This window comes from Salmo salar, chromosome 15 (assembly GCF_965601325.2).
Source record: "Salmo salar chromosome 15, fSalSal1, whole genome shotgun sequence".
Lineage (NCBI taxonomy): Eukaryota > Metazoa > Chordata > Actinopteri > Salmoniformes > Salmonidae > Salmo > Salmo salar.
Window position 1 is genome coordinate 65,254,426 of NC_138305.1, and position 26,997 is coordinate 65,281,422.

A 26,997-nucleotide genomic window follows, 5' to 3' on the forward strand; every position below is an offset into this window, starting at 1 on the left:
CAATAAAAATGTGTGTGTGTACCTATATAGAGTGGTGTTTATAGCTGTTCTGCTGTGCTGACTCAGACGGCAGGTCACTGAATTCTCCCAGAGGTTTAAGCGGCACGACACCAGCACACACACAGAGGGGTGTGGTGTATAGTTACAGTGAGTCATTGACACACACAAGTGCGCACACAAACACACAATTAAATGTGTGCACACACACACACGCAATCACACACACACACAGACCGGACCTTAGCCTGCAATTAAAATTGCATAATGCAGAAAGCCTGCATAATGACCAGAGCAAAGGAGCAAAGTTGGTTTCACTCCTCCAATGCAGATGGGCACTACTGCATCTCTCTATTTGTATCTCTTTATGTCTTATTGGCTCCTTGTATCTCTCTTTCTCTCAGCCTCTGACACTATACCTCTCTTCTCTCTAGTGCAGTTGAAGTTGGAAGTTTACACCTTAGCCAAATACATTTAAACTAAGTTTTTCACAATTCCTGACATTTAATCCTAGTAAGAATTCCCTGTCATAGATCATTTAGGATCACCACTTTCTTTTAAGAATGTGAAATGTCAGAATAATAGTAGAGAGAATGATTTATTTCAGCTTTTATTTATTTCATCACATTCACAGTGGGTCAGAAGTTTACATACACTTAATTAGTACTTGATAGCATTGCCTTTAAATTGTTTAATAACTTGGGTCAAACGTTTCGGGTAACCTTCCACAAGCTTTGCACAATAAGTTGGGTGAATTTTTGTCCCATTCCTCCTGACAGAGCTGGTGTAACTGAGTCAGGTTTGTAGGCCTCCTTGCTCGCACACGCTTTTTCAGTTCTGCCCACAAATTTTCTATAGGGTTGAGGTCAGGGCTTTGAGATGGCCACTCCAATACCTTGACCTTGTTGTCCTTAAGCCATTTTGCCACAACTTTGGAAGTATGCTTGGGGTCATTGTCCATTTGGAAGACCCATTTGCGACCAAGCTTTAACTTCCTGACTGATGTCTTGACATTTTGCTTCAATATATCCACATACTTTTCCCTCCTCATGATGCCATCTATTTTGTGAAGTGCACCAGTCCCTCCTGCAGCAAAGCACCCCAACAACATGATGCTGCTGTGTTTCACGTTTGCCGTAATTCACAGTTGGGATGGTGTTCTTCGGCTTGCAAGCCTCACCCTTTTTCTTCCAAACATAACGATGGTCATTATGGCCAAACAGTTCTATTTTTGTTTCATCAGACCACAGGACATTTCTCCAAAAAGTACGATCTTTGTCCCCATGGGCAGTTGTAAATCGTAGTCTGGCTTTTTTATTTCGGTTTTGGAGCAGTGGCTTCTTCCTTGCTCAGCGGCCTTTCAGGTTATGTCGATATAGGACTTGTTTTACTGTGGATATAGATACTTTTGTACCTGTTTCTTCCAGCATCTTCACAAGGTCTTTTTCTGTTGTTCTGGGTGTCACGTCCTGACCAGCAGAGGGAGCAATTGTATTAGTTTTGGTCAGGACGTGGCAGGGATTTTTGTGTTACGTGTGAGTTGGTTGTTGGACTCCCAATTGAAGGCAGGTGTGTTGAGTTGCCTTTGATTGGGGGTCCTATATAGTAGTGTGTGTTTTTCCTTGTGGTTGTGGGTAATTGTTTCTGTTCAGTGTGTTATGCTGGCAGTACTGTTTAGCTGTCGGTTGTTTATTGTTTTGTAAGTGTATAGTGTTCCGTTTTGCATTAAAGATGACGAACACAAACTCCGCTGCATTTTGGTCCACTTCTCTCCATGACGACAGCCCTTGGGATTGATTTGCACTTTTTGCACCAAAGTACATTCATCTCTACTAGACAGAATGCGTCTCCTTCCTGAGCGGTATGACGGCTGCGTGGTCCCATGGTGTTTATACTTGCCTACTATTGTTTGTACAGATTTTCTTCTGAGGTCTTGGCTGATTTCTTTTGATTTTCCCATGATGTCAAGCAAAGAGGCACTGAGTTTGAAGGTAGGCCTTGAAATACTTCCACAGTTACACCTCCAATTGACTCAAATGATGTCAATTAGCCTATCAGAAGCTTCTAAAGCCATGGCATCATTTTCTGGAATTTTCCAAGCTGTTTAAAGGCACAGTCAACTTAGTGTATGTGCATTTCTGACCCACTGGAATTGTGATAGTGAATTATTGTCACGACTCCCGCCGAAGTCGGCCCCTCTCCTTGTTCGGGCGGCGTTCGGCGGTCAACGTCGCCGGCTTACAAGTTACCACCAATCGATGTTTCACTGTTCGTTTGGTTTTGTCTTTATTGTGTACACCTGTTTTTGATTTCCCTAATTATGTTCATTATTTAACCCTCTGCCTTTCCTGTTTGTCTTGTCCATGATTGTTTCCTGTTTGGTGGTTGTTGGTGTTTTTTTTTTAAACCATGTTATTTTCTGTGAGAAGTTTATTGATACATTTGAGTAAACACGTTTCGGTTTACACTTATTCCTGTGTCCTGCGCCTGACTCCTCTACTTCTCAATAGAAACCATTACAATTATAAGTGAAATAATCTGTCTGTAAACAATTGTTGGAACAATTACTTGTGTCATGCACAAAGTAGATGTCCTAACCGACTTGCCAAAACTATAGTTTGTTAACAAGAAAATTGTGGAGTGGTTGAAAAACGAGTTTTAATGACTCCAAACTAAGTGTATGTAAACTTCCCACTTCAACTGTATATGTGGACTATCTTTTTCTATTTCTCCCAGCCTCTTTCTACACTTTCGCTCTTTACCTTGATTACTAATACTATCTGTTCAACTGAATCTCTACAGCTCTGAATCCATTGCAGTAACATTGGCTGAAGGTAATGCTGTATAAGACAGTGGCAAAGCTGCCCAGAGGCTCCTACAGTGCATGATTACACAATCATATCAGCACCACTACATGCTGCCATTCTGTCTAATCCAGTCTTAACCAGGGATGGTCTATTGAGTCAGAGGATGAGGTAGTGACGGAACGGGGTGAGTTGTTCTGGTTCCAAGCACCTCAGGGTGTGGAACACAGCACTAACACACCTGCTCAAACGAATGGATGGGTTGAATCAGGTGTGTTAGATCTGGGCAGAAACAAAAGCATGGACTGGAATAGCTCACCCCAGGTCTTATCAAACATACCACTTCCTTCACTGTGGCATCCTCTGACTCAAAATCCCCTCCTCTATCCACACTGCCTGAGTTTGTGACCCACAGAGGGGGGTGAAACTACCCCAAGGCACAGATCAGCTTACCCTCACTAAATCCTTACATTAACCATTAGGGAGGAAAACAAAAAACTGACTTAGGATCAGTATCTGGGGCAACCTCATCTTACTCCTTATGACTCATACATGCCTCTTGTATAACAAATACGCCTCATTCTCTAACTCACATGTAGAAGAACAAATATCTGTGTGCTAATCTTGACATGTGTGTTTTATGCTCATGAACAACACATGCATGAAGTGGTTATGGGAGTGACACATGTGAGTAAGTATGTTTAAGGATGCCGTGTGTGTGCAGGTGTGTGCACCATCATGGAAGAGAGTGAACATATGTGAGCCAGTGTTCATACATGTGTGGAATTGTAAATCTCAACGGAGATCTTGTCAATAATGGTCACATACTTCCATTTAGATGTTAAACATAGATAGGCATGCTTCCCATCCGAAACCGTTCAGAACAGTTGGTGCATATATTATGACAACATTTTGAGACATTTTTCTTTGTTTTGGTCTTCAGCAAGGTTTTTTTTCAGCTAGCTGTTCGTATACACAAACATTTTCTCGAGGCAAGTTGAAGTCGGTAGCCAAAGCCTACTCCCCTTCCTCAGTGATTGGTCAACAGTAGGGATTCTTCAATGAAGTGTTTTCATGCAACAACAACAAAAAATGACTTTAGAAATACTGCACCAAACATATCAGTTAGATGTAAAATTGCACCACTAAGATCTCCTCGGCAAAAACATTTATTGAGTAACATTAGATTAATTCTGACTATTTTGAGGAAGTGTATACTGGCTACAGTACTATTTGGTGTTTTTTCAAGTTTTTCAAGCGAAGGTCTTTTAAGGGAGTATGCGAGAACACCGGGTTCGGCTAGGTGCCAGCCAAACCGAAGCATGCTGACGCCTTTAGCGAGGTATAGTGAAAGAGAGAAACACAGAAAAAGAGAAACACACACAGAGAGAGAGAGGGTAATAAAGAGTTATCTCTATCTCCACCTCCTCAGAGTAGTATCGCTGTTTATTTTCCTTTGTTTATTTTCCTTCTCCCACTCAACCATCTGTTTTTCTCAGACTCCGGCCTTCTATTGGCCAATCCACCTACAAGGAATCACTGTTCCCTTGTTCAGGTGGTGTTATTTCAACATGGTTGTGTTTTACACACAAGGTGTGGGAGGAGAGATAGGGGCTGTGAAGATAGAGAGATAAGCAGAATAGAAGGATGTAAAACATAGATAAAGGGGTATGAGTTGAGATCACAGTGGAAAACAGAAGAACATGTTCGATGTGGAGGTTAGCGAGACGTGCCTTCAGAAAGTATTCACACCCCTTGACTTTATCCACAATTTGCTGTGTTACAAAAGGGATTCAAATGGATTTAATTGTCATTTTTTTGTCAACGATCTACACAAAATACTTTAATGTCAAAGTGGAAGAAAAATGCTACCATTTGTACAATAAAAAAATAAAAAACACTAATATATATCTTGATTAGATACACTACATGTAAGTATTCAACCCCCTGAGTCAATCCCTTGGCAGTGATTATAGCTGTGAGTCTTTCTGGGTAAGTCTTTAAGAGCTTTCCACACCTGGATTGTACAATAAATGCACATTATTATTTTTTTAATTCTTAAAGCTCTGTCTAGTTAGTTGTTGATCATTGCATGTCTTGCTATCACGATTCAGGTAAGACCCAGATGCAGTCAACATCTAATTAACAACAGTTATTTAATCCAACAGGGGCAGGCAAAAGACAGGTCAAGGGCAGGCAGGCATCAGTAATCCAGATAGGTGGGGCAAAGGTACAGGACAGCAGGCAGGCTCAGGGTAGGCAGAGGTCAGTAATCCAGATAGGTGGGGCAAAGGTACAGGATGGCAGGCAGGATCAGGGCAGGTCAAAGGTCAAAAACAGGATAACTAGAAAACTGGAACAATCAGAGACAGGAACAGAGGGGAAAACGCTGGTAGGCTAGACAAAACAAAATGAACTGGCAACAGACAAACATAGAACACAGGTATACATACACAGGGGATAATGAGGAAGATGGGCGACACCTAGAGGCTAGTGGAAACAATCACAAAGACAGGTGAAACAGATCAAGTTGTGACATCTTCCCATAGATTTTCAAGCCTATTTAAGGTAAAATTGTAACTAGGCCACTCAGGAACGGTGTCTTGGTGAGCAACTCCAGTGTATATTTGGCCTTGTGTTTTAGGTTACTGTCCTGCTGAAAGGTGAATTTGTCTCCCAGTGTCTGAAAGCAGACTGAACCAGGTTTTCCTCTAGGATTTTGCCTGTGTATAGCTCTGTGCATAACTCCTTAATCCTTGTCGGTGACAAGAATACCCATAGCATGATGCAGCCGCCAGGACATAAAGTTCATTATTTGCAGTTTTATTTTAGTGTCTTATTCAAAACAAGACATGTTTTTGAATATTTTTATTTTGTACAGGCTTCCTTCTTTTCACTCTGTTAATTAGGTTAGTATTTTGGAGTAACTACAATGTTGTTGATTCATCCTCAGTTTTATCCTATCACATCCATTAAATTCTGTAACTGTTTTAAGTCTCATGGTGAAATCCCTGAGCGGTTTCCGTCCTCTCCGGCAACTGAGTTAGGAAGGACGCCTGTATTTTTGTAGTGACTGGGTGTTACCATCCGAAGTGTAATTAATAATTGCACCATGCTCAAAGGGATATTCAATGTCTGTTTATTTTTTTTACCCAGCTACCAATAGGTGCCCTTCTTTGCGAACCATTGGAAAACCTCCCTGGTCTTTGTGGTTGAATCTGTGCTTAAAACGCTCAGCCGAGGGACCTTACAGATAATTGCATGTGTGAGGTACAGAGATGAGGTAGTTATTTAAAAATCGTGCTAAAAACTATTATTGCAGACATAGTGAGTCCATGCAACTTATGTGACTTGTTAAGCACATTTTTACTCCTGAACTTACTTAGGCTTGCTGTCACAACTTCCACCGAAGTCGGTCACAACTTCCACCGAAGTCGGGGCTGCGCCCCGTCTACCCTTTTGAGCGGAGCTTCTTTTAGTCTTTTTGACTGTTGTGCTCCCAGCCGTATATGGATTTTGCCTTTGGATTTATTAAATCAAGTTTGTTCCAACGGACCTCAGTCTCCTGCGCTTGACTCACCCTACAACAGTTCTACCCGATCATGACAGAATCCCACACCACGTTATGGAGTCAGCAGGGACAGAAACACCGTCAATGGAGGAACAAGTCTCCCAACATGCCAGCCTCCTCCACCGACTGGGCACGGCCATGGACCAGGTGCTGGCCCGTTTGGAGAGCTGGGAGCGAGTCGCTCCTTCACCCCCACCAGGAGCAAGTCATCACCCGGCGCCCCTACCGACCCAGTACAGGCGGAATCCGGATCATGGCTCCCAGGGAGTTCGATGGGACGGCCGCTGGGTGCAAGGGGTTTTTGCTCCAGTTGGACCTATACCTGGCGACCGTCCGGCCCTCTCCCTCCGATGAAGAGAGGGTGAGCGTCCTCGTCTCGTACCTCACGGGTAGAGCTCTGGAATGGGCCAACGCCGTCTGAGAGGGCCCAGACTCAGCTAAGGACACCTACCCAGAGTTCGCTCGCCGCTTCCGGGCGGAATTCGATCATCCCCCGGAGGGCAAGGCGGCGGGCGAGCGATTATTCCATCTGAGGCAGGAGACGAGGAGTGCTCAGGACTTTGCCCTGGAGTTCCGGACTCTAGCCGCCGGATCGGGGTGGAATGAGCGGGCCCTGATTGACCACTACAGGTGTAGTTTACGTGAGGACGTCCGCCGGGAGCTGGCTTGTCGGGACCATACCACCACCCTGGACCAGTTGATGGATTTGTCCATCAGGCTGGACAACCTGCTGGCTGCCCGGGGACGTTCCGATCGGGGCCTACTCATTCCACCTCCCATCCCTCCTGCTCCAACGCCCATGGAGCTAGGAGGGACTGCTGCTAGGAGGACCGGAGGGGGGGGCCTCTCCTGCACCCACTGTGGCCGTAGAGGACACACTGCGGACCGGTGCTGGAGAGGTTCTCCTGGGAATTCAGATGGCAGGCAGAGCACTACTTCGACCCCCCCAGGTGAGTCAGCACCAGACACACCCAGAGCGCCCTGTCGACCACATGTACGTCTTTTTTTCCTGAGTTTTCCCCTCACTCTCAGTATAAGGCACTAGTCGATTCAGGCGCAGCTGGGAGTTTTATGGACCGTGGGGTTGCTGTTAACCTGTTAGGGCTAGGGGGCAGTATTGACACGGCTGGATAAAAAAACATACCCGATTTAATCTGGTTACCACTCCTACCCAGTAACTAGAATATGCATATACTTATTACATATGGATAGAAAACACCCTAAATTTTCTAAAACTGTTTGAATGGTGTCTGTGAGTATAACAGAACTCATTTGGCAGGCAAAACCCTGAGACATTTTCTGACAGGAAGTGGATACCTGATGTGTTGTATTACCTTTAAACCTATCCCATTGAAAAACACAGGGGCTGAGGAATATTTTGGCACTTCCTATTGCTTCCACTAGATGTCACCAGCCTTTACAAAGTGTTTTGAGTCTTCTGGAGGGAGATCTGACCGAACAAGAGCCATGGAACGATGATGGCCCATTAGACACCTGGCGCGCGAGTTCATGTTGGGTACCCTCGTTCCAATACGTTATAAAAGAGTATGCATTCGTCCACCTTGAATATTATTCATGTTCTGGTTAAAAAAGGCCCTAATGATTTATGCTATACAACGTTTGACATGTTTGAACGAACGGAAATATATTTTTTCCCCTCGTTCATGACGAGAAGTCCGGCTGGCTTAGATCATGTGCTAACAAGACGGAGATTTTTGGACATAAATGATGAGCTTTTTTGAACAAAACTACATTCGTTATGGACCTGTGATACCTAGAAGTGACATCTGATGAAGAGAATCAAAGGTAATGGATTATTTACATAGTATTTTCGATTTTAGATCTCCCCAACATGACGTCTAGTCTGTATCGCAACGCGTATTTTTCTGGGCGCAGTGCTCAGAATATTGCAAAGTGTGATTTCCCAGTAAGGTTATTTTTAAATCTGGCAAGTTGATTGCGTTCAAGAGATGTAAATCTATAATTCTTTAAATGACAATATAATATTTTACCAATGTTTTCTAATTTTAATTATTTAATTTGTGACGCTGATTTGACTGCCGGTTATTGGAGGGAAACGATTTCCTCAACATCAATGGCATAGTAAAATGCTGTTTTTGGATATAAATATGAACTTGATAGAACTAAAAATGCATGCATTGTCTAACATAATGTCCTAGGAGTGTCATCTGATGGAGATTGTAAAAGGTTAGTGCATCATTTTAGCTGGTTTTATGGTTTTGGTGACCCTGTCTTTGAATTGACAAAACATTACACACAACTCTTGTAAATGTACTGTCCTAACATACTCTAAATTTATGCTTTCGCCGTAAAACCTTTTTGAAATCGTAAAACGTGGTTAGATTAAGGAGATGTTTATCTTTCAAAGGGTGTAAAATAGTTGTATGTTTGAAAAATTTGAATTTTGACATTTATTTGGATTCAAATTTGCCGCTCTTGAAATGCACCTGCTGTTGATGGAGTGCACCACGGGTGGCACGCTAGCGTCCCACCTAGCCCATAGAGGATAAGTTAGGGATTCCCCTGATTAAACTGGACCAACCAGTTTAATCACGCTTTAGATAGTCGACCACTAGGGTCTGGCCAAGTGAGGGAGGTAACAGTGCCACTGGTCATGGTGACGCAGGGGGGTCATGAGGAACGTATCAGCCTGTTCCTTATTGATTCCCCTGCATTTCCGGTGGTGCTGGGACTTCCCTGGCTAGCCTCTCACAATCCTCAGATTTCATGGGCGCAGAGGGCTCTTAAGGGGTGGTCGAGGGAGTGCTCAGGTAGGTGTATAGGAGTTTCCATCGGTGCAACCACGGTGGAGAGTCCAGACCAAGTCTCTACTGTACACATTCCCTCTGAATATGCCGATTTGGCTATCGCCTTCAGTAAAACGAAGGCGACTCAATTACCACCCCATCGACAGGGGGATTGTGTGATAAACCTCCAGGCTGGCGCGGCCCTTCCTAAAAGTCACGTGTATCCTCTGTCGCAGGAGGAGACAGTGGCTATGGAGACATACGTCACTGAGTCCTTGAGACAGGGATACATTCGGCCATCTAAATCACCCGTCTCCTCGAGTTTCTTTTTTGTGAAGAAGAAGGGAGGAGGCCTGCGCCCGTGCATTGACTATAGAGGTCTAAATTCTATCACAGTGGGGTTCAGTTACCCACTACCTCTCATTGCTACGGCCGTGGAGTCATTTCACGGGGCGCACTTCTTCACCAAACTAGATCTCAGGAGTGCGTATAACCTGGTGCGTATCCGAGATGGAGACGAGTGGAAAACCGCATTTAGTACCACATCTGGCCATTATGAGTACCTCGTCATGCGGTATGGGTTAAAAAATGCTCCCGCCGTCTTCCAATCCTTTGTGGACGAGGTTCTCAGAGACATGCTCGGACAGGGTGTGGTGGTGTACATCGATGACATCTTGATCTACTCCGCCACACGCGCCGCGCATGTAGCTCTGGTGCGTAAAGTGCTTGGGCGGCTGCTGGAGCATAACCTATACGTCAAGGCTGAGAAATGTGAGTTCTCCAAACAAGCCATCTCTTTTCTGGGATATCGCATTTCCACCACAGGGGTGGTGATGGAAGATGACCGCATTACGGCTGTGCGTAATTGGCCGACCCCTACCACGATGAAGGAGGTGCAGCGGTTCTTGGGGTTCGCCAATTATTACCGGAGGTTTATCCGGGGTTTTGGTCAGGTGGCAGCTCCCATTACCTCACTGATGAAGGGGGGTCCGGTGCGATTGCGGTGGTCGGCAGAGGCGGACAGAGCCTTCCGTCGTCTGAAGGTTCTGTTTACCGACGCTCCTTTGCTGGCGCATCCGGATCCCTCTTTGCCATTCATAGTGGAGGTGGACGCGTCCGAGACTGGGGTAGGAGTTGTTCTTTCGCAGCGTTCGGGCGTTCCTCCGAAGCTCCGACCCTGCGCATTCTTTTCTAAGAAGCTGAGCCCGGCGGAGCGCAACTATGATGTGGGGGACAGGGAGTTGTTAGCCCTGGTCAAGGCTTTGACAGTGTGGAGACATTGGCTTGAGGGGGCACGTCACCCTTTTCTCATCTGGACCGACCACCGTAACCGGGAGTACATCCGGGCAGCGAGGAGACTTAATCCTCGCCATGTTCTTTATGAGGTTTCAGTTTACCCTTTCGTACATTCCGGGTTCTCGGAACCGGAAGGCCGGCGCACTGTCGCGTCTCTACGACACCGAGGAGCGGACCATCGATCCCACTCCCATACTCCCTGCTTCCTGTCTGGTGGCACCGGTGGTATGGGAGGTGGATGCGGACATCGAGCAGGCGAGTCGGTCAGAACCCACTCCACCTCAATGTCCCGCGGGTCTGAAGTTCGTTCCGCTGGGTGTTCGCGATCGCTTGATCCGATGGGCCCACACTCTACCCTCCTCGGGTCACCCTGGGGTGGAACGGACAGTGCGAGGCCTGAAGGGGAAGTACTGGTGGCCCACCTTGGTTGAGAATGTAAGACACTATGTCTCTTCCTGTTCGGTGTGCGCCCAGTGCAAGGCTCCTAGGCACCTGCCTCGAGGGAAATTACAGCCCCTCCCCGTTCCACAGCGGCCTTGGTCTCACGTCTCGGTGGATTTCCTAACGGATCTCCCACCATCTCAGGGGAACATGACGATCCTGGTTGTTGTGGATCGGTTCTCAAAGTCCTGTCGTCTGCTTCCGTTGCCCAGTCTTCCTACGGCCCTACAGACCGCGGCGGCCCTATTCACCCACGTCTTCCGGCACTACGGGGTGCCCGAGGACATCGTATCTGATCGGGGTCCCCAGTTTACGTCCAGGGTATGGAGGTCGTTCATGGAGAGGCTGGGGGTCTCAGTCAGCCTGACCTCGGGTTTCCACCCCGAGAGTAATGGGCAGGTAGAGCGCATTAACCAGGATGTAGGCAGGTTTCTGCGGTCGTATTGCCAGGACCGGCCAGGGGAGTGGGCGCGGTTTGTGCCCTGGGCCGAGATGGCCCAGAACTCTCAGTGCCACTCCTCTACTAACCTGTCACCCTTCCAGGTCGTGTTGGGTTATCAGCCGGTCCTGGTGCCATGGCAACAGAGCCAGACAGAGGCTCCTGCGGTGGAGGAATGGGTCCAGCGCTCTAGGGAGACCTGGAATGCTGTCCAGGAGTGTATAAAGAGGGCTGGAGAATGACACAAGGAGAGCGCTGACCGCCACCGCAGTGAGGCCCCTGTGTTTAACCCAGGGGATAGAGTCTGGCTCTCGACCCGGAACCTGCCCCTCCGCCTGCCCTGCCGGAAGCTGGGTCCGCGATTTGTGGGGCCATTCAAAGTCCTGAGGAGAATAAACGAGGTGTGTTATAGGTTACAACTTCCTACATATTACCGTATTAACCCCTCGTTTCATGTGTCTTTCCTCAGGCTGGTGGTAGCTGGTCCGCTGCAGGACGCTGAGGTGTGGGAGGCCCCCCCGCCCCCCCTGGACATCGGAGGGGCCCCGGCGTATACAGTCCGGGCCATCTTGGACTCCCGGCGTCGGGTGGAGGGCCTGCAGTACCTCGTGGACTGGGAGAGGTACGGTCCGGAGGAGAGGTGCTGGGTCCCGGCGAGGGACATTCTGGATCCAGCCATGTTGCGGAATTTCCAGAGCCTCCGCCCGGATCGCCCGGCGCCTCGCCCCCCGGGTCGTCCCCGAGGCCGGAGTCGGCGCGCTGCGGGACCCGCGCGTCAGGGGAGGGGTACTGTCACAACGTCCACAGAAGGTGGCGCCTCTCCTCGGTCGGGCGGTGCTCGGCGTTCGTCGTCGCCGGCCTACTAGCTGCCACCGATCTGTGTTTCAGTGTCTGTTAGTTATGTCTGTTTTTTGATTGCACCTGTTTCGTGTTTGTCATTAGTGGGGGGGTATTTAGTCTGTCTGTGTTTAGTTAGGATTCATGCGGGATTGTTCTTTGTTACGTGTGGTGTTATATTGTTTGGGTTACGACTTATTGTATAGGCAGTAGGGTTGCCGGGCTGCGCCCCGTCTACCCTTTTGAGCGGAGCTTCTTTTAGTCTTTTTGACTGTGCTCCCAGCCGTATATGGATTTTGCCTTTGGATTTATTAAATCAAGTTTGTTCCAACGGACCTCAGTCTCCTGCGCTTGACTCACCCTACAACAATTCTACCCGATCGTGACAGACGTCACCGGCCTTCTAGCCATCGCCGATCCACCTTTCATTTTCCATTGGTTTTGTCTTGTCTTCCCTCACACCTGGTTTCAATTCCATCAATTACATGTTGTGTATTTAACCCTCCGTTCCCCCCATGTCCTTGTCCGGAGTTGTTGATTGTAAGAGTTTGTGCACGTTATGTCTGGCGAGCGAAGGGTTTCGTCCTATTGTATTTATTTATTGTTTTTGTTCACGGTGATTTTTATTATTAAACTGCACCGTTGTAACACAGTCTTTGCTCTCCTGCGCCTGACTTCTCTGCCGCCAGTACGCACGCATTACACTTGCCATAACAAAAGTGTTGAATACTAACACATTTCAGCTTTTTTTTTTTATTAATTTGTAAACATTTCTAAAAATATAATTCCACTTTGACATTATGGGGTATTGTGTGTAAATCTCAATTTAATCAATTTTAACAACACAACAAAATGCAACACAACAAAATGTGGGGAAAGTCAAGGGGTGTGAATACTTTCTGAAAGCACTGCTATCTCTTCTACAAATAGAGAAACAGGTGCAAACTCTTATTTCCAAAACCGAATGGGTTCCAAAAATCACAGGCAAAAATCAGGATCTCTAAGATGAATTCCTTAAGCTCAAACTAGATGTCTACATCTGAAAAACCAAGCCATGTACATCGTAGCAAGCCAAAATACCTCTCCAATTCTGAATGAAATCTCTGTTCCAGATTCAACTGAAATTACCACATATCATTGCCATTTTAGACGCACACATTGCCCAGATTGACATTCACACACACGCAAACTCTCTTTCTCTATATTTCTTGCACACGCATACAAATTTTTGTCAGATTCCAGAGAGTGAGGGTCTGAAATTTCCATACATTTTAGTGACTATTTTCAGGAACAGAGACTAGCCTATTTGTGAACAGAGGGATCTCTGAGTTTGCCCGAGAAAGCCCCAGTCTGAACGGTGACATACTGGCCTCCATATGCGTGTGTGTGTGTGTGTGTGTGTGTGTGTGTGTGTGTGTGTGTGTGTGTGTGAGAATGGGAGTCTGCGGAGTCTCGAATGTGAAGGTGGCACAGGAAGACTGGAACCGGATAATGACAGAAATAATGTGACAGAGAGAGAGAAAGATTGAGTGGGAGAAAGAGAGAGAGGGAAACTGAGATGGGGAGAGAGAGAAAGAGAAAAGATAGGAATAATGATCAAGAGACTAATAATAGCAGACATGGACAGTGGGAGAGAAAGTGAGAATCAAGAGAGGAGGACGAGGGAGGCATAGAGGTAGACGACAGTTATAGACAGAGAGTGTAGTGAGAGAGTGATAGAGAGAGAGAGGGACAGAAATATAGTACTAGAGAGCTGTGTCATGAAGGGACACTGAGCGATTCCACAGTCCAACAGAACAGTTCAAGTATTACTGCATTTTATTATTATTATTATTATTATTATTATTATTATTATCATATATTATTATTATAATTATTTTATTATACATATATGGCCTGTTAGCGTGCCATGTAGGGGAGAGGTGAGAGGAATGTGTGGTAAAGTATGTGGTCAATTTGACCGCTAAGATTCCACCATCGTGCAGGAATGTAAGCAAACCACTTACTATCAGACCAGACCCTCCCACACACACACACACACACACACACACACACACACACACACACACACACACACACACACACACACACACACACACACACACACACAGTGTTCCCAACAACTCTGATTACCTGTAGTGCTCTATCTCAATACCATGTTGAGAAAACATGTGGAGTAATAAATACATTAACCGTTTGAATGATCCAATAATAAGCGATACATGCAGTATTTGTGCACCTACAGTATCATGACAGTTATCTCCATAATGTGAAGTATTTAAGGACCTGGTGAAAGGCACTCTATTACGGATATAGACACACCATCATGAACCAGCACTAAAGGTTGTTGACCCTCTGCCACTTTGCCTAGGGCTATAACCCTGTCCAATGTGACTTTGATCACACAGAAGAGTCAGTCACATGATGAAGCCTTAGAGAGGTGTTCATTGGTCCGCTAAGTTAGGCTTGCTATTGTTGCTCCAGAACCAATCATCTGAGTCCTGCTGTCCCGTTTTGATCTCTGGATGAGGAAGATATTCAGCTAGGTCTGAGGTGGACATCTTTCTCTGATGTTCTCCTCTTTCTGAGATGAGCCACAGTTCACTCGAACAGGGAGGTATTTTAACTGCAGATACACACTGATGCACACACGCACGCACGCACAGACACACGCACTTGCACACACACACACATGGGTCAAATGTGGGTCGTCTTGGCAACACTAATGAGTGAAGTATACAGAGGATCATACCCATGGAACCCCCAAACCTACACACTTATTCTGTCTGTTGTTCTAAGTGTTTTGTAACAGTTCTCAATGTTCTACCTGTATTCTGTCTATTGCTCTGTCAGTATAGGTTTTCGGGTTTGTTGTGAGTAATGTTCTCTGCCTGCTGTGTGTTTTGTCAGTCAGATATGTTAACTATTCTGTCCTGCTGATGGGTGTTCTGTTTGTGCTGCGCACTTTACTGGAGATGATTACTACATTATACCATTATTCTGCCAGCTTCACAACCCACTCTGGCCTAAAAGATGACAGAATGATGAACTCCTAATAGATTAAACATATAGAAGTTGGCTATGATATTCCATACCTTCAAGGTGTTCTTGAGTGTGTACAGTATGGTCTGCACGTGTCCGCAATTTGAAAGCCCTTCCAAAACACTTTTGTAAAATAAAAGAATCAAAGCAGGCAGTAAATCCTCTCGGGCAGAAGGCTATTTTGGAGGTTGATAGCTGTTATTCTAGTCGGTGGAACGCCGTGTTTTTGTTTCTCTTCGCAATACAAGTCGTCTGGCAGGGCTCTGCATTCAATCCAGTAGCACTCACAAGCAGCTTGCCTGCACGTTTATACGATCCAGAGGTGCATTGGCACGGTTTCTCCCCCCTTCCTTCTCTCCCTCTAACCTGTCCTCTGCTGGATTCAGCTGCTGCTGACGTCCTGACGAGAAACAGGTGGATCTGCCCCTACTAGGCTTCGGGCCTTGGTTGGGCAACCCTTGTAAACACAGCTAGATCACCCGTGATACAAGTAAGTATTTTATTTTTATTTAACCTTTATTTAACTAGGCAAGTCAGTTAAGAACCCTAACGAGGACGACGCTGGGCCAAATCTGCGCCGCCCTATGGGTCTCCCGATCACGGCTGTTTGTGATACAGCCCGGGATCGAACCAGGGTCTGTAGTGACACCACTAGCACTATGATGCATCCATGTCTGTGGACATTGGGAGATGAAGTGGAAATCGCCCACTAGGGGCAACAATGAGCATCTGCCTATGATTCAAAAGGTTGCAAGATTGAATACAGCTATTTGAAATTTTAGTCTTTAGCCTATCCCAAACCTTAACTCTTACCTTAACCATTCAGAGTTAATGTCTAAACCTAACCTTAAACACTTGTGTCATGTTTAAGAAGCATGGATGAATGTATAATTATGACATGAGACTGTGAGAGCTAGTTGCATAAACACACAACAGCCTGCCAGCTAGAGGACAGACCTCAGTTTCAAAGGAGCACGTGTAAACGACACACACACACACACACACACACACACACACACACACACAACTTGTGCACAACAACTTGTTGCTTGCTCTTTCAACGAACCATAGGCTATTTGTGCATTCCACATTTACAATCAAGATCTCAATCATATTCTCATTGTGTGTCCAACTCACCCCTTCTCTTTCTTATAGTAAATTGGGCATCTGGGTCTGTTAGTATTTAAACATGAGGACGTCGTGAGGAGAATAGTCTGGCGTAGTATCAGGTGACCTATCATCGCATCATTGGGAGGAGAGGATCGTCTTTCCTTGGCCGTTTTTTCCGAAAGGTTGGTCTAGGCTACAGAACCGACGATGCAGCCAAGTAGGCTATCGCAACTGGCAGAGAATGTCCGCAGCAGCCTGCCCCCACGGTGCCCGACAGCTCAGAGATACCCAACGATAGAAAAACGACCACAGCCACTCAAATATTTCGATTTCATTCATTCATATTGACAAAATGTGGCACACATAGCCCGAAATAATAAACTCATAATATAAAAGGCATATGAATATGGTATCTTTAAGCGCGCATGTATGGCTAAGTCACCAATTAATAATTCATAGCCTGTAGTAGGCCTATCGGATTTTCTTCTCTGGTCATACAGTTTTTTATGTATCTCAAACTCGCCTTTCATCATTCAAGATTTACCTGCGCTCCTGTGTCCTGTCCTCAGATATTACGTCCTCTGCGTCAGATTATGACTCTGGCATGCATGTCGCCACGGGTACGGATGCGTATCCACAGCCCTCTGTCTCACGCTTCCACCTCTGGTGAACAGCAAGCTATAGGCTAAAATACATAACAAGTCTTCTGTTGATTTTGACTTGGATTCCCAACGCCAGTTCTCTCTACGATAAATCAAACCAGCAGGAGCAAGCGCGCTAACTCACGCACCCATCAGATTGCTCCATCTCTCGCTGCCTCTCTCTTTCTCCCTCCCCCTCCGGTTTACATGCATATCAACATGATTGCCTCCAACCGCCCGGCGCAATTACTATTACACAATAGCACAGCTCAAGCACAGAGACCAGGGCCCACACCAATAAATGTGCCTACAATTACATTCCCAACCTTCCTTGTGAGAAAAACTGACCTCACATTTTCCACTCATATACATTTAATCTAGTCAGAGCTATGGTTTCACCTTTTAACTTTGTTTTCTTCTTCTCTGTCTCTCTCTTGACAGTAGTAATAATAAACTCATACAGGACTTTCTTTTGCTGTGGTTCAACCTTTTTTATGTTTATTCATTATGATAATTCCATTACTACATATTTGATGTTATCAGCATACTGGAAGTCATTGCAGTGTGATGATGGCATAAGTGGATCTATAATATTAACTGACAAAGGTGTGAGAAAATAGTTCTGAAGCCAACATATAGCTTTTTAGATGCTTCCTGTCAGTTAAAAGAGCTTTTGCAGTAAATGAAATAGTTATGAATTGCTGTCATCCCCAATAGTCAGGAAGCCATGAAAAATCATGTGAAAGCCAGCGTGACACCTGGACTGTTCCAACTACAAGTAAAAAGGCTTGTTTGTAAATAGAAAGAAACCAAACCTGAGCTAATGTCTGACTTCCAACTGAGTCAGGTTGAGAATGGTGCATGACAAGAGAGACAAAGGGATTGGAACAGACTGTGTTCTCATGCTGAAACTCTACCCTCCTCCTCTCCTCTATCTGTCCCAGCCTCTGGAGGAGAGTGAGGCAGCCAAGGCTGCTGGTGATTCCCTGTGCCAAGCCCTGCACCCTAGCTCCATGCCACCCCTTCATCTCCTCCCTCTCTCCGTCACTCCTTCACTCACCCAAGGATGTCCAAGTGATTCAGGGAGTTGTTCAAATTCAGGGTTAAGATTAAGCATGAGCCAATTAAAATCGTCAACGTGCTGTCATGTGATAGAACGCTGGTCCCATAAGATAACCTGGCACACATTAGCCCTATGCTGACCTCACCAGGTAGCAGTGAATATTTCCTGCAACAAATTCCTCCTGAGCCTATCAAAGATCTTAAACTTTTTCTCTACAAACCAATGGCATTTCTGAAAATCAGTCAACTCGGTCACGAGAGGGATACATGTAAAACTCAAAATTCAAGATGTACATGTATCCCTCTGGTGGCAGAATTGACCTATTTTAAGGAATGCACATGATTTGTGGAGAAAAAGTTTAAGATCTTTGATAGGCTGACAAGGAATTTGTTACAAGAAATACTCACTGCCACCTGGTGAGGTTAACATAGGGCTAACGTGTGCCAGGTCATCTGATGGGACCAGCAACCATGTAGCATTCTATCACGTGGCATTACATTAATTGGCTGATCCTTATAAACTTAACTTTAAACTTGTTCTAATGTTTGCAAGTATGTCCCCCTTTATTTCACCTGTCCATGGACACTGTGTCAACAATATTATATTCAGTGGAAAGAGTGCAGGGGAGTTTGTTTTACAGTGATAACAGTAGTACCACACCCTTCCTCTACTCCTCAAGGCTGAACTATCTGTCCTGCTGCACCACAGACACTAGGCCTGAATCTACTGTCAACAATGCCAGACAGTGTCTCACTGCCACATAGACTGAAAACAAACAACAACCCATACACACACTACTTCAGGGTTTGGAGGGAAGTCACAGATAATCAATTTGTGCCTTTGTCTCAGTACAATACCTCTCTCTCTTGCTCGATCGAGCTGAGACCTAGGACCTAAAATAACCCTAGGCTTTCCCTAAGACCATTACATTAGTACTGAGCCAGCAACAGAGATGCTTGAGGTGATGAGAGAGGGCTGGGGTAGGAAAACTTCCAGAGCGTAATCAAATCAGTGTGCATATTTTACAACTAACATGCAAATGCACAGTGAGACAGGAAACGAATAAACTCAGACAGAACCTCTGTCAAGTAGAGCAGGTAGAAAAGATCTCACATCTTCACACACACACACACACACACACACACACACACACACACACACACACACACACACACACACACACACACACACACACACACACACACACACACACACACACACACACACACACACACACACACACAAGCCATTGAGGTTGTTAGAATTTAAGACTATAGAATAGTAAGGGTTAGGGTTAGAATCACTTCATACTGCTTACGTTCTGCAATAGAATACAAACGCTGTATGAATGTGTGTGTGTGTGTTTCTGCCTCTTTGTCATTGTTTCACAAAGAGAGTTTGTTCATGTGTGCATGCACATCTCTGTCTCTCTTTGTCAATCAATTATTTTGACAGTGTGGAAGATAGAGAGTCAGAGAGGATTTTTTTGTTTGGGTATGATTGCTGCAAGCAACCGACTTGAGTGTGGTGCTTCTGTCTTTTCAGTTTGTCAATGTTTAATATAAAAACTTAAACTTGTGACCATGTACAGTATGTGTTTTCATGCGTGATTTAATATGAATAAACCCTAAAGCATGCAATCCATGTGTTCACACAATGGGTGTGACTGCGCAGCACATACACGTTACACTATAGGAATGACCACAGGAATGTGTAGGAGTGTGAATGGGAGAGTGTGTTGCCGTGTGTTTAGTGTATGATTGGGGCATTACCAAGCTATGTTCCCTGGGTACCGAGATGATAGTAATCTGGTCCTCTCACTGGGGGGCATGATTCAGCTAACAGCCTAAAATCACACATGAGCCCCCCCCCCCCCATGAGTTACCAGTCCAGCATGGGTGTCCATCTGTCTGCCTACACCTCTCTCAAAGAGAGGGAAATAGATACAGTACCAGTCAAAAGTTTGGACACACCTACTCATTCCAGGGTTTTTCTTTATTTTTTTTATTATTTTCTACATTGTAGAATAATAGTGAAGACATCAACACTATGAAATAACACATATGGAATCATGTAGTAACCAAAAAAGTGTTATATATTTCATATTTGAGATTCTTCAAAGTAGCCAGCCTTTGCCTTTGCTTTACAGTTGCACACTATCTTACCAAATAGGGCTGTCTTCTGTATACCCCTACCTTGTCCCAACACAACTGATTTGACTGGTACTGTATCTGACTGGTACTGTATCTGAGAGAGAGACGGGGACAGAGAGAAACAAAAATATAGATAGATGGAGAGAAAGAGATGTCCATAGTGAAAGATAAAAGATAGCCTAAGCCATATTATACACAGGGAGAGATAGAGATAAACAGATACACAGTTAGAGAGGAGTACAGTACATTTTTCAGGAGGTCCAGACACAAACATGGTTAGCTTTCCGGCACACTTGGAACCATATGTGTTAAATTAACAACTTCTTTGTGAAATGTCCTTGAGCTAAGAGAAGGAGTTGGTTGGTCTGAAAACACAGAGACATGCACAGTCACGCACAAAATCACAGCAACATGTTACTGAACATACCGGTAGTCAGACATACACAGTCAGGCAGTAGATCACCCACCTTCCTGGTACAAGAATGAGGTAGATGCATATCATTTGGTCATTAGGACTTCTAGACTGGAACTCAATGAAAAAACACTGTCCTGCCATGAAGCCACACAAATATTCCTCTAAATTGAATCTTTATTTAACTAGGCAAGTCAGTTAAGAACAAATTCTTATTTACAATGACGGCCTACACCGGCCAAACCCGGATGACGCTGTGCGTCGCCCTATGGGACTCCCAATCACAGCCGGTTGTGATACAGCCTTGATTCAAACCAGGGTGTCTGTAGTGACGCCTCTAGCACTGAGATGCAGTGCTTTAGACCGCTGCGCCACTTGGATCTTTCCTCCAAAACCAGGCATGGGGCTCCATCTCAAATAAATAACACTGCGGCAGCAGGATACAAGCAATCAGATTAAGACCCATACTAATTTCATTAATGTGATCAACCCTTCCTTATTAGGCCTAGCACAGGCTTCTCAGCTAATGTATGGCTACAGATGAGTCAGTGGGGAGATTAGTACCAAAATACCTCCACGGATGCAGCCTCTTTCTGGTTGTCTAGACACTCAGGGATAATTCTCCACTCTGGGCTCTAAAGACAGAGCTCCATATGGAGGCTGCTCTCCCTCATAAATTTTTTACAAATTAATCAAAAATGAAAAGCTTAAATGTCTTGTAATGGACTCACTTTGTGTGGATAAGTGTTTAACATGCTTTTTGAGTGACTACCTCATCTCTGTACCTCACACATACAATTATCTGTAAGGTCCCTCAGTCGAGCAGTGAATTTAAAACACAGATTCAACCACAAAGACCAGGGAGGTTTCCAATGCCTCACAAAGAAGGGCACCTATTGGTAGATGGGTAAAAAAAGCAGACATTCAATATCCATCCTTTTGAGCATGGTGAAGTTATTAATTACACTTTGGATGGTGTATCAATACACCCAGTCACTACAAAGATACAATTGTCAATCCTAACTCAGTTGCCGAAGAGGAAGGAAACTGCTCAGGTATTTCGCCATGAGGCCAATGGTGACTTTAAAACAGTTTATTGACTGTGATAGGAGAAAACCATGGACGGATCAACAACATTGCCGTTACTTGACAATACTAACCTAAATGACAGAGTGAAAAGAAGGAAGCTTGTACAGAATAAAAATATTCCAAAACATGCATTCTCTTTGCAACAAGGGACTTAAGTAATACTCCCCAAAATATTTTGCTCTGAATACAGTGTTATGTTTTGGGCAAATCCAATAAAACACAATGAGTTTCACCCTCCATATTTTCAAGAATATTAGTGGCTGCATCATGTTATGGGTTTGCTTGGGAGTTTTTTTTATGATGAAAAGGAACGTAATAGAGTTAAGCACAAGCAAAATCCTAGAGGAAAACCTGGTTCTGTCTTCTTTCCAACAGACACTGGGAGACAAATTCACCTTTCAGCAGGACAATAACCTAAAACACAAAGCCAAATATACATTGGACTAGCTTACCAAGACGACATTGAATGTTCCTGAGTGCCCTAGTTGAAGTTTTGACTTAAATCTTCTGGAAAATCTATGGCAAGACTGGAAAATGGCTGTCTAGCAATGATCAACAACCAACTTGACAGAGCTTGAAGAATTTTTAAAATAATGATGTGCAGATACTGTACAATCCAGGTGTGCAAAGCTCTTAGAGACTTACTCAGAAAGAGTCAGAGCTGTAATTGCTGCCAAATGTGATTCTAACATGTATTGACTTAGGGGTATGAATACTTAAGTAAATTAGATATTTCTGTATTTAATTTTAAATAGATGGATGAGATTTTTTTTTATTTAATACATTTTGAATTCAGACTGTAACACAACAAAGTGTGGTGCCAGGACAACAACCCATCCCTCAATGTGAGCAATACAAAGGAGCTGATTGTGGACTACAGGAAAAGGCGGGCCGAACAGGCCCCCATTAACATTGACGGGGCTGTAGTGGAGAGGGCTGAGAGTTTCAAGTTCCTTGGTGTCCACATCACCAACGAACTATCATAGTCCAAACACACCAAGGCAGTCGTGAAGAGGGCACGGCAAAATATTTTCCCCCTCAGGAGACTGAAAAGATTTGGCATGGGTCCCCAGATCATCAAAAAGTTCTACAGCTGCACCATCAAGAGCATCCTGACCAGTTGCATCACCGCCTGGTTTGGCAACTGCTCAGCAACTGCTAAGGCGCTACAGAGGGTAGTGTGTACGGCCCAGTACATCACTAGGGGCAAGCTTCCTGCCATCCAGGACCTACAGTTGAAGTCGGAAGTTTACATACACCTTAGCCAAAGACATTTAAACTCAGTTTTTCACAATTCCTGACATTTAATCCTAGTAAAAATTCCCTGTCTTCGATCAGTTAGGATCACCACTTTATTTTAAGAATGTGAAATGTCAGAATAGCAGTAGAGAGAATGATTTATTTCAGCTTTTATTTCTTTCATCACATTCACAGTGGGTCAGAAGTGTACATACACTCAATTGGTATTTGGTAGTATTGCCTTTAAATTGTTTAACTTGGGTCAAACGTTTTAGGTAGCCTTCCACAAGCTTCCCACAATAAGCTGTGTGAATTTTGGCCCATTCCTCCTTACAGAGCTGGTGTAACTGAGTCAGGTTTGTTGGCCTCCTTACTTGCACACACTTTTTCAGTTCTGCCCACAAATGTTCTATAAGGTTGAGGTCAGGGCTTTGTGATGGCCACTCCAATACCTTGACTTTGTTGTCCTAAAGCCATTTTGCCACAACTTTGGAAGTATGCTTGGGGTCATTGTCCATTTGGAAGACCCATTTGCGACCAAGCTTTAACTTCCTGACTGATGTCTTGAGATGTTGCTTCAATATATCCACATACTTTTCCTTCCTCATGAAGCCATCTATTTTGTGAAGTGCACCAGTCCCTCAAGCAGCAAATCATCTTCACAATGTCCTTTGCTGTTGTTCTGGGATTGATTTGCACGTTTCACACCAAAGTATGTTCATCTCTAGGAGACAGAACACGTCTCCTTCCTGAGCGGTATGACAGCTGTGTGGTCCCATGGTGTTTATACTTGCGTACTATTGTTTGTACAGATGAACGTGGTACCGTCAGGCGTTTGGAAATTGCTCCAAAGGATGAACCGGACTTGTGGAGGTCTCCAATTTTTTTGTGAGGTCTTGGCTGATTTCTTTTGATTTTCCCATAATGTCAAGCAAAGAAGCACTGAGTTTGACGGTAGGCCTTGAAATACATCCACAGGTACACCTCCAATTAACTCAAATGATGTCAATTAGCCTATCAGAAGCTTCTAAAGCCATGACATCATTTTCTGGAATTTTCCAATCTGTTTAAGGCACAGTCAACTTAGTGTAAACTTCTGACCCACTGGAATTGTGATACAGTGAATTATAAGTGAAATAATCTATCTTTAGACAATTGTTGGAAAAATGACTTGTGTCATGCACAAAGTAGATGTCCTAACTGACTTGTCAAAACGAAAGTTTGTTAACAAGAAATTTGTGGAGTGGTTGAAAAACAAGTTTTTATGACTCCAACCTAAGTGTATGTAAACTTCCGACTTCAACTGTATATAATAGGCGGTGTCAGAGGAACGCCCATTAAATTGTCAGAGACTCCAGTCACCCAAGTCATAGACTGCTCTCTTTGCTACCGCACAGCAAGCGGTACCGGAGCACCAAGTCTAGGACCAAAAGGCTCCATAACAGCTTCTACCCCCAAGCCATTAGACTGCTGAACAATTAATCAAATGGCCACTGGACTACTTACATTGACCCCCCCTCCCTCCATTTGTTTTATACACTGCTGCTACTCGCTCTTTATTATCTATACATAGTCACTTCACCCCTACCTACATCTACAAATTACCTCAACTAACCTGTACCCCCACACACTGATTCGGTACCGGTACCCCCTGTATACAGCCTCATTATTGTTATGTTATTGTGTAACTTTTCTTTTTTTTTTACTTTAGTTTATTTGGTAAATATTTTCTTAACACTTCTTGAACTGCACTGTTGGTTAAGGGCTTGTAAGTAAGCACAACAAGGTCTACACTTGTTGTATTCGGCGCATGTGACAAATAAAGTTTGATTTGAACAAATTGTTGAATAAGTCAAGGGGTATGAATACTTTCTCAAGGCACTGTATACAGTGTCTATTAATCAAGAATGATAAATAGTTCAGCTTTTATTGTTTAAGATAATAGCCATCAGTTGTATTGTATTATTAGACAGAGGGGAGAGGAACTGTAGAAGACAGACAGACCATGTTTAGTGTAATGTGTGAGAGAGGGGGAGACACAGAGCCCATGTGTGTCTAGGAGGGAAAATTGTTAAATTCAAAACAGAGAGGCATTGAGGCATTGGCTTTCACACTGTCTTTCCATTTAAGAACACACAAGCACAGGATTTAGGCATAACAATCAGAGCCACATGGAGACACACTCTTATGCAGAGACAACACACACGCTCTCTTACTCCCACATGCACATACAGTGGCTTGCAAAAGTATTCACCACTCTTGGCATTTTTCCTATTTTGTTGCCTTACAACCTGGAATTAAAATTGATTTTTTGGGGGGTTTGTATCATTTGATTTACACAACATGCCTACCACTTTGAAGATGCAAAATATTTAGCATTGTGAAACAAATAAGAAATAAAAATAAAAAAAAACAGAAAACTTGAGTGTGCATAACTATTCAACCCCCCCTAACTCAATACTTTGTAGAGCCACCTTTCGCAGAAATTACAGCTGCAAGTCTCCTGGGGTATGTATCTACCAGCTTTGCACATCTTGCCACTGGGATGTTTGCCCATTCTTCAAGGCAAAACTGCTCAAGCTCCTTCAAGTTGGATGGGTTCTGCTGGTGTACAGCAATCTTTAAGTCATACCACAGAATCTCAATTGGATTGAGGTCTGGATTTTGACTAGGCCATTCTAAGACATTTAAATGTTTCTCCTTAAACCACTCGACTGTTGCTTTAGCAGTATGCTTAGGGTCATTGTCCTGCTGGAAGGTGAACCTCCGTCCAAGTCTCAAATCTCTGGAAGACTGAAACAGGTTTTCCTCAAGAATTTCCCTGTATTTAGCGCCATCCATCAGTCCTTCAATTCTGTCCAGTTTCCCAGTCCCTACCAATGAAAAACATCCCCACAGCATGATGCTGCCACCACCATGCTTCACTGTGGGGATGGTGTTCTTGGGATGATGTGAGGTGTTGGGTTTGTGCCAGACAGCGTTTTCCTTGATGGCCAAAAAGCTACATTTTTGTCTCATCTGACCAGAGTACCTTCTTCCATATTGTTGGCGAGTCTCCCACATGCCTTTCGGCGAACACCAAATGTGTTTGCTTATTTCTTTTCTTTAAGCAATGGCTTTTTTTCTGGCCACTCTTCCATAAAGCCCAGCTCTGTGGAATGCACGGCTTAAAGTGGTCCTATGGACAGATACTCCAATCTCCGCTGTGGAGCTTTGCAGCTCCTTCATGGTTATATTTGGTCTCTTTGTTGCCTCTATGATTAATGCCCTCCATTTCACTTCACCAATTTGGACTATTTTCTGTATGTCCATCACATGAAATCCAAATAAAAATCTATTTAAATTTCAGGTTGTAATTCAACAAAATAGGAAAAAAGCCAAGAGGGGTGATTACTTTTGCAAGGCACTGTATACCACTCTTTCTCTGCCACATCCCCACACATGACACTCTCTCTCTCATACACACAGTCACACACCTCACACGCTCCCCCCAGAGAGAAAAACACACCCCTACTGCTGCAAATCTGTTGGCTGAGGAGAGTAACAGAATCCCTTCAGGGGAGCAGCATCTTCCAGAGAGGTATCCTTTCATTATACACACTCCTATACACCAGTGGAGGCTGGTGGGAGGAGCTATAGGACTAGCTTATTGTCGTGGCTAGAATAGAATCAATGGAACGGTATCAAACTCATCAAGCATATGGAAACCACGTTTGACTCTGTTTTGTTATTCCATTCCAGCCATTACAATGAGCCCATCTTTCTATAGCTCCTCCCACCAGCCTCCACTGCTATGCAGACATGATGACACAGACTGAGACGTATCTCTTACGCAATACACAGGGCAGTAAGGCTTTTTCTTTCCTGGTGAGGTTATGTGTTGTATCATATGTATCTGCCCTAAAGCTGGGCCCCGGCTCCTGTCCAACTCAACTGGACTGAAGATGAAAGCTGACTCACTCACACATCAACACACATGGCTGCACACACACACACACACCTCTCACACCTCCTCCCTACATGGCACGCTAACAGGCCATACATGTATAATAATATGCAGTAATACTTGAACTGTTCTTGAACACACACACACAC

General features: G+C 44.5%; 1 protein-coding gene across 2 annotated transcripts in view; it reads right to left on the reverse strand.

The window, feature by feature from the left end:
* The window catches only part of LOC106571869 (uncharacterized), a 34,069-nt gene extending 16,932 nt beyond the window's left edge, over window positions 1-17,137 (reverse strand). The window contains exon 1 of one of the 2 annotated variants that reach the window (XM_014145382.3): window positions 16,850-17,137. The gene's annotated coding sequence lies outside the window, so the exon portion shown is untranslated. Of the gene's footprint in view, window positions 1-16,332; window positions 16,812-16,849 lie in introns of those variants that run through there. The other variant, XM_014145384.3, reaches the window with a different exon arrangement.
* Between the last annotated feature and the right edge of the window lie 9,860 nt (window positions 17,138-26,997).